A 10,000-nucleotide genomic window follows, 5' to 3' on the forward strand; every position below is an offset into this window, starting at 1 on the left:
ACATTGTTACTGTGGGAAAAGAAGATAGTACACCCCCATGCATGCCGAAAATTGCCAGTTTGTTCAGTTTCCTGTCGAGGGAGTAACAGCACCGAAACTCGCCAATCAAAATGGCGGGCCACGACCTTTTTATGGGGCCCTATCAACAGGAACTGTTGGGGGGCTTCTAATTGCCCTAACTCTGGAGGACTTCGTCGTCGAAGCAACAGCAGCGGGCACATTGACAGACAGGGCAGGCCCATAAAGGCCAAGGACAACCGCTAAAATTGGAAATGGTCCTAGACAGCAACTGTAGAACGAGGGTCCCAAGGGAACCGACAACAATCAACCCATACACAAGTTAAGTAACGTGGTATTAATCTGCAATTTTTTGAATAACGAATATGTTGTAAGATTTTGTAAAAGATTGTAGAGAATGAAGTTGCAATTCCGTTTTCTTTACATAATGTTAAAGTAAAATAAAAGACCACTAGTTTTGATTGAAAAAAGTAACTAGTCGAGTAAGATGTTTTCAATGTTAAAGCTCCAAGTAAAGATTGAATTTTTCTTTTCTTAAAGGAAAAAGAAATAGTATTGATTTTTGTTGTTGACGAGATAAATAAGAAATTATTCTTTACCCTCTGTAAACTCTGAATTTCCATTGCATAGTTTTTTTTTTTTTTTCGTTGCCAAAAGTGTGGATTGTGTTGGCGGGAAAAAAAGTAGCGTGACATGTTGAAATAATTCTGTGTGAACAATTATAATTGTTATTCAATTCGAGAGAAGAAATGTTCCAGTCATGATTGAAATGTAAGAAGTTTGTAAATTTACTGTTAAGACATAATCTATGGAGTTTTTATGATGTCCTATTTTAAGTATTTACTTGGTAAAATTATGGAGAAAGAAATGTATATTAGGTATAGTGATACTTTGAAAAACTCGTGTTGAAATATTTCTTCCTACGTCACACACTGTATTGCCGATGATTTGTTATGAAATATTTTAAAAGAAAGTATTAAGCAGTTGTTTGTTAGTTTTTTCTGAGAATATCTTGTTTAATGAAGATAACTTTGTTAACGTAATAGCCGAAGTAATTTCATTTGCCAACAGTTGTTAAGTAATTAGTAATCTGTCATGTGTGCAGTTTAAAGCTCTTGCATTTAGTTTCTTTTGGTTACAATGTCTCATAAATGATATGTTCCACTAGTGCTAGGGTCTGATTGATGACACCGAGCATTGTTAACAAATTATTTTAAGAAAGTAATGACAAATGTTTTAGCAGGGAACATTTTTTGAGTTTAAAAAAAAAAAATGAATGAATGGAATGATGTGTCTCAGTATTCCCTTAGTGTATCATTATGGCGTCACAACTACTGTACGAAGAACGCATCGTATGTTTTTTTTTTTTTTTTTTTTTTTTTTTTTTTTTTTATTGAAAAGAAATTTAAGATTCTGACATATAACATGATTGATTCAAGTTAAAAGTCAGAATTAAGTCTTCTTTTTTTTTAACTCTACAGAATTGTGAGTTTTTGAAAAATCGTGATGAATGAAGAGTTGATTTTTATTAGGTGCCATTTAGCAACAAGACAGAAAGAAGATAATTTGAATTCTTGTTTAGATTTGTCTGTTTATTTTAACTTACGAGAAAAAAAAATGAGAAATTTGAAAAATGACAAACAGGTTGCCGTAGACGTTTTCAGTTTGTGTTATAGAATAAAGTGTGTTCAGAATGTGTGTAAAAACAGATATGTGTCACAATCGTTATAAAAGATGTGATAGCAGTTAGGATTTAGTAACTAAAAATTTTATGTTCTAGCAACAATCGCTCCGCTAACCACTTGCTGAACATCACTATGGAACCATGTACAAGAAATGAGAAATTCAGAAAACAAAAGATGACTTAAAATTTTGTCTTTGTTTTTAAAAACATACTAGCCTAGCATGTGACTGAGGTGAGCTAGGCACCATGTCAGCATAAACCTGGAGTGACGTCTATGTTTTGAAAACAGCTTGGTCTAGTATTGGTTGACACACAAAAAATAGGATACATTAACAAAAAGTTTAATGGTAAGGGGATCGGATTATCAAAATAAACTTGGAGTTAGATAGTAAAATATAAGTACCCATACCAATGTTCCTTATTGATTAATTGATGTCGGATAAGAGAAGTAACAGATGCTCAATGTCAGATTGTGTTAAAACAAAAAAAAAGGTATATTTTTGTGTCAGAATATATGGAGAGAGGTGATTTTGTTTGCGATTGAGTGATTTGGTGAAACAATGAGAAAAAGCAGAGTATTTTGTATGGAATAATATCCGTTTAATAACAGTATTAAGATACTAATTACTTACCCCTTAGACATTTGTAAATGCCAATGACCTGTCTAAACAGCAGTGGAGACTGTCGTTAATGTGTTCATGTAGTTTTCTGTTCTGTATTATCTTTCTCTCTCTGTTTACGCAGTTCCTTCTTGCCATAATTCCCTGTTTATATATAATGTAAAGACGCACTTTTAAGATTTTGAGCGCTTTGTCTCGTTGCAAAAGATTTTGATGTTTGATGCAAAATAAGAGTCAGCTGATTCAACTTATGAAAGCCTCTGTGTGAAGAATTGTGTTTGTATACAATGGTGTGTGTAAGATTATGAGAAGAGCAGAGAGAGAGAGAGAGAGAGAGAGAGAGAGAGAGAGAGAGAGAGCGAGAGAGAGAGAGAGAGAGACGAGAGTGTGCATACGCAAATGCAGTGTTAATATGTTCTCAGAATAAGTGGAAAAATGGGGATGACTAAGCAGAAATTGCTTATTCGTGTTTGATAGTGTCACAGTTTTGTGAGATAATTCCGTGGAATATTAAGTAAGAGAGAATTGTGTGTTTGTTTTTTTTTTTTTTTTTTTTTTTTTTTTTTTTTTTTTTTTTTTTTTTTGAGTCAATGATAAGAGTTTCAGTTAAGATATGCTATCTTGGTTAGTATACAGAATTAATTGTTGTTACCTATTCTTAGGGGAGTTAGGCTCAAGCTGAAGGTGTTTCCTTCAGTAACCATGCAAATTGAAGTATGTATGAGTTTTAGTTATTCGTTACTTCAGCCGTTACGAGTAAAACAGATAGAATAATTTGTCCCATAGATGCCTTAGGGAAGTAGAAACTTTTTTTTTTTTTTTTTTTTTTTTGAAGTTTATTCGAGATTCTATTTTCTTCCTGTTGAACATCTGTGACATGTTATGAAGAATGTGTTATGTAATGAATAAAGTTTAACGTAATTTATGAATAGTTTGGCAGTAACAAAATAGTTTGCTGTTCAGTTTTAACGTAAATTCACGTTTTCCGCCTTATATATATATATATATATATATATATATATATATATATATATATATATATATATAGATATAGATATATATATATATATATATTTATACATATATATATATATATATATATATATATATATATATATATATATATATATATATATATATATATTTCGGAATAATGTTCCCTATCCTTAATTGCACTAGGAAGTTATGATTTCCAATTATTTCTTTCTGATGGGTTGCTAACACAAGAGCCCTTGTTTGTGTAATGTATGGCAAACTAGGATGAATAAATGTCCTAGAATATTTTTTTTTTATTAATTTTTTTTTTTTAGCCAGAGTTTAAGTTCAACCTAGTGTGAGTACAAGCAAAAGATAAGACACCACAAAATAAGAGTATCAGGGTATTGCAGAAGGCAATGTATGCAAAGTGCATGACTCTTTCGTGAAACTTGTCCCAGTAAGCGTGTTTGCAGTCGTCGGCACAAGCCATGTGTCGGGAGTTTACCCAGTTTGGAATTCCAACAATTGGGCGTCTGGAGAGTGAATACATAAACCAGATGACGATGTCATCATAACTTTCTTCTTGAAAGGAGTGTGCGCTTGAGGAAAGCCTACAAGAGAGAGAGAGAGAGAGAGAGAGAGAGAGAGAGAGAGGAGAGAGAGAGAGAGAGAGAGAGAGAGAGAGAGAGAGAGAGAGAGAGAGAAAGACTTTCTATACCTGGGAGTTGAGATGCCCTTAAAGTTTTTTATGTACCTTGTTCTGAGTTGACAAATACAGATTTGAACTAACGAATTTTGGAATTCCCTGTTATAGTTATTGAGGGATTGTTATTGTTTGTTCACCGTCTGGTTGGACTGGTGTTCTGTTGTGATGCTTTTTGATGCCCTACCTGTCCCAGGTTGAGTGGGGAAAAGGAGCCAATATTCTTTATGCAGGCGAAACTCATCCCGGTAGGTTAAAAGATGCTTTGAGGAAGACCACCCTCCAGAATTCATGCAATGATTACAGGGGTGTGGGAAACACTCCAACGCTGGGAGTGGTTCCGAGGATCCCTGGCATGCCTCACTTAATGCAGAATATAGGCTTCGCCCAAATGAGTATTAATAATGTTTCTTTAAATTTGTATGACTCTTTTAAAATTTTAGTTGTGGTTCTCGACAGCAAATTTACTGTAGAGAAACACATTCGGTTTGTGTCTTCTTCAATTGCACAAAAATTTGGGTTATTGAGAAAGTAATTTAAGATTTTCGGTGATCAATCTATTCTGAAGAAGGGTTTTAATTCTCTCATTCTACCTTGTTTTGAGTATTGTTTTCCTGTCTGATTTTCAGCTGCTGATTTTCATTTTAATATGTTGAACATAAACTTACCGTCTATTAAATTTCTTATTCTTGATCTAGATATTAATCTTTGGCACCGTCGTTCAATTAGTTCATTATGCATGTTGCATATGATTTTTCATAACTCTGACCATCCTTTACATTCAGATCACCCTGGGCAATTCTATCCTGTTTGTAATACGAGGCGGGCAGTTAATTCTAATAGCCAGGCCTTCTCCACCACGAAGCTCAATACTACACAGTATTCTAGAAGTTTTATTCCAGCTGTTACCAAGTTGTGGAATGATCTTCCTAATCGGATAGTTGAATCAGTCAGTATAATTTATAAAGTTCAAAGTTGGAGCAAATGTTTTATGTTGACCAGGGTGACATTAATCTTTTTATAGTTTATATATGACATATCTATTTTTGACGTTGTTAATAGTTTATATATATGACATATCTATTTTGACGTTGTTACTGTTTTTAGAATAATTTATTGTTAATTTGTTATCATTATTTAATTATTTCCTTTTTTCCTTTCCTTACTGGGCTATTTTTCCCTATTGGAGCCGTTGGGCTTATTGCATCTTGATATTCCAACTAGGGTTGTAGCTTGGCTACTACTACTACTACTACTACTACTACTACTACTACTAATAATAATAATAATAATAATAATAATAATAATAATACTATTACACTTTGGTTATCTTTGCTTGGATACCTGCAGAAGTGTTCCGAGTGGAGGAAAAGAGCTTTGCTTCGTTATGATACTTTTGTACCAACCGTGTGTCACACAATTGTACATAATTCCTTTTGTATATATTATGCTTGTATCTTCGCTCTTCCCTAGCACTAAAACGAACATGAAAATTCATGTCTTCTGTTTTGCTCTGAACATTGTCTGTCTCTCTAACATGTTATGTCCTGTTGCCTTGAGGTTTTGTATATAAAGAAGAGTGTTCCTTAATATATAACTCAGTTGATTGCATCCTGCCTTTGAGTTCACAACTCCTCTCTCGGCCCGTCACATTGGTGACCCCGGAGAGACTCGCTCCTCCCGCCTCCCCCACCCTCCACCTCTCACCGTTACTATGACGCTGTCAACGCATACCTTCTGCAGCAGTACTCGCCGTCGCCAGCCGCCCGTATAGCAACGCCTTTTCAGCTCTCTCAACAACCGTTGGGAGACCAAAGCGCTTCGCTCCCCCTCGGGAAAATTACCAGTATCACTCGCCTGCAACCTGCTGCAGACAGCTCTCCTCGTGAGGTGAACCTACTTCGTGCCCTTATGGACAGCCACTTCATGACCTTCAAAACCTCCATCAACGCCTCCACTCGTGACGAAGAGGACACCTATTCAACTTCAACCGAAGCTGACGTGAATGCTGTAGGACATACACGCCTATGAATGCCGTAGGACATACACGCCTATGAACGCCGTAGGCCTATGAACGCCATAGGACACGCCTATGAACGCCGTAGGACACGCCTATGAATGCCGTAGGACACACTCGCCTATGAATGCCGTAGGACACACTCGCCTACCCTGTGACGAGCCAGAGCGGCAACACAGCCACCCATCATCCACCCCTTGCTCGCACCCCAGCCAACGACTTCTACAGCCACTCACTGCCGCTAATCGGTGCAGTTTTTACTACTACCTCTCCAGATTCAGGGCACCTATTTAACATGTTCAGTATGTCATTTTTAGAGGGGGAGCCATGTACCAACCGTGTGTCACACAATTGTACATAATTCCTTTTGTATATATTATGCTTGTATCTTCGCTCTTCCCTAGCACTAAAACGAACATGAAAATACATGTCTTCTGTTTTGCTCTGAACATTGTCTGTCTCTCTAACATGTTATGTCCTGTTGCCTTGAGGTTTTGTATATAAAGAAGAGTGTTCCTTAATATATAACTCAGTTGATTGCATCCTGCCTTTGAGTTCACAACTCCTCTCTCGGCCCGTCACACTTTCTTTTAGTATGATACAGTGGGTTAACAGTTTGATGATGTTGTTCATTTATTTTTGATACATCTGTTTAAGTATATTAAATATGGCATTATGTTTAAATATTTTAAATGAAGTTTCATTATGGTTAAAGATATCAAATGATGTTTCATTATATTTAAAGATATTGGATGATATTACATTATGTTTGGTGATGCTTGATAATACTGTTCTCTTCTTGTGATTCATTTGCATATTATGGTCATACTTAATAACTATTGTTGTCACTATTTGATAACGACTGTGATGGATCCGGGTGTACTTAAGGGATACAAAATATCTATGGAGAGTGAATGTTGAGGAAATGTGCGCGAGTGTTGACTTTCTAAGGAATTGTTTCTCTGATACTTTTTTTTTTTTTTTTTTTTTTGTGCTAGCGATGATCATTTTCGCTTAAGAACATAATCACTGTGTATAGTATTTATTTTTACCAATACTTTATTTTTAGATCTCTTTCAGACAGAGTTCAATGAATGAGTGTAGGCATGAAATATGAGGGCATTCATTATCTTTGTACGATAAGTGCATTCACTATTGGACTGTGAGATTTAGACAAGTTAAGTATTCATAAATGAAAGGGTTCATTTCTGTTGCATAAGTCATAATTGACAATTTGCAGTCACAGTCATATGTGTGTTTTCTAAATAAATTATTTAGTATTCATACATGTTCATATGTAATGTATATTTATCCTGATTACAGACAAAAGTGACACTTCTGACCAGTCGGGAATCGAACCCTGGTCCAGGAAGCTTGTATGACAGTGACAATACTATTTAGTCGCGAAAAAAGATAAAAATCAATGACAATTCTTCTGTATTTATTCCTTTCAAATGCAGGTTTTTTGTACTTAGACTTGAAATCAACCCATCTTTACCGTCGTCGCTAATTGGTAGATTTGTACTTGGGATTCGATTAACGATAAATTAGGACTAATTACATGATTTTTTTTTCATATTCAAATAAGCCATATATTTTGATACACTATTGTCTGGGTTCTCTTATCGACCTCAGGATCAGAGTCCTAAGGAGGAACCACTCAAAGACAGTAGCTTTTGACTGACCCGGAATCGAATACTGGTCCAGGAAGCTTGTATGACAGTGACAATACAATTTAGCCACAAACAAAGATGAAAGTCAATGACAATATTTTTATACTTATTCATGTTAAATTCAGGTTCTTTGTACTTGAAATTGAAAGCCACCTATTTTCACCATCGTAGTTAATTGATATGTTTGTACCTGACAATTGGTTAATGATAAACTTTGCACATTTAGATGTGTTTTTTATATTCAAACAAGCCATATATTTTGATACACTATTATATGGATTCTCTTATCGACCTCAGGTTCAGAGTCCTAAGGAGAAACGACTCACATACAATGGCTTCTGACCGGCTGGCAATCGAACCCTGGTCCATAAAGCTTATCTGACAGTCATAATTCCATTTAGCCACGAAGAATGATAAAAGTCAATGACAATTCTTCTGTACTTATACACGTCGAACTCAGGTTTTTTGTACTAAGAATTAAAATCAGACCATCATCACCATCGTAGCTTCTTCTTCTTCATGTTCTTCTTCTTCTTCTTCCTCTTCTTCTTCTTCTTCTTCTTCTTCTTCTTCTTATTATTTTTATTATTATTATTATTATTATTATTATTATTATTATTATTATTATTATTATTATTATTATTATTACTAGCCTAGCTACAACCCAAGGTAGCAAAGGTAGCATTTATCAACTCTACAAATTCATAAGTATTCTTCAGCTCGCCCGTCGCACTGTAAATGAATAAACTCTGAAGTATACTTATGAATTTGTAGAGATGATAAATTCTGTCCAGGATGCAAAAACTATGTTATGTGTAGCTTTGAAAGAGAAAGTTTATTCACAAAAATTCCTATGAGGGAACTATTTGTGACAATTCTTGAACAACTTTTCCCTAAACCATAGGACCTTTTCGAAGGTTTCAATAAAAAGCAATTTAAAATACTATTAGAACTAGCTACTACTCCATCCGTGTTCATGTTTAATGACAAGTTATATGGAGATTTAGATGGAGTAGCCATGGGATTGCCATGTGGAACCACCTTGGCAGATACATTTCTATGTTATTGTGAAGGGAGATGACTGAGTGATTGTTTTGTGGAATTTAAGCCTTTTTTGTACTGTCAATATGAAGACGATAAATTTTTACTTTTTCAAGAATTTAGACCATATAAGCCTGTTTTTAGATGATTTAAATACAAACCATCGTAGTATAAAATTTACAAAAGAAAGTGAACTGGATGATACTTTGCCTTTTCTTGATGCCTTAGTTTAAAAAAAAAAAAAATTTACAGGACTAAGCACTCATTTCTCAAGTAGGGAACCAAAAATATACAAACTTAATTCAATAACATCACTGTTATATAGTTTTTACCATGTATGTTCAACTTATCTGAGGTTTCGCGAGGAAGAAGAGTTTCTAAAACCCTTTTTTATCTCTAATGAGTTCCCTCTGAACCTCTATTACAATTAAGTCAAGAAGTTTTCAGGTAAAATTTACAGTAAAAATTTAGCAATTAAAGTAGTATAACCGTACTATGGTTACGTTTCGGAGAGACTAAGAACAGAGGTTATGACTGTTGTGGGGAACTGTTATCCCCATATAGATTTAAAACTAATTTTTACTAACAAGCTCTCAGTTGGCTCACTTTTCAAACAAAAGAGGAGTCTACCTACCCCCTTGTGTTCCGGTGTCATATACATTTATCAATATGCACTCTGTAACAAGTGCTACACTGGAAGTGTAGGATTTATGAGCATATAAGGAGATTGGTACGAACCATTATAACTTTAAAATAAGAAACTAATTTCAGCTATTTATGACCATTCATTCAAATCTGGTCATGCCATTTCCGAGGACAATTTCAAAATTACAGGCAGACATAGTAATGTCAGCCAACTGGGAATCTTGAAGTCTTTATACATTTTGAAACAAAACCCAGCTTGAATGAGGGCTTACATGTTCAGTAGCAGGTGACCCATTGATCCGTTTTCTGGTCCCTGGGTTGATGCTCTGGGTAGGTGGTCATTGTCTCCTGCTGGTGACTAGGTATATTAGTTATTGGGTCTTTTATATAGTTATATAGTTATATCTATAATAAGTATTTTATTTGGTATTGTGTTCTTTGATTGGCTCGATTTTAGAGCTAGTTAGGCAGTTCTTGGAAGTATATCTTCCTAATTGTGTACCTATGATGATTTTTTATGAATTTAATTAATTTTACATAATGATAACTGCAGATAACCTGAAAATGACGGGAATTGTGTCAAAAGCTACCAAATAAAGAAGATGATAGCTGCATTGATCA

The sequence above is a fragment of the Palaemon carinicauda genome, chromosome 16 (genome assembly GCF_036898095.1).
Source record: "Palaemon carinicauda isolate YSFRI2023 chromosome 16, ASM3689809v2, whole genome shotgun sequence".
Classification (NCBI taxonomy): domain Eukaryota; kingdom Metazoa; phylum Arthropoda; class Malacostraca; order Decapoda; family Palaemonidae; genus Palaemon; species Palaemon carinicauda.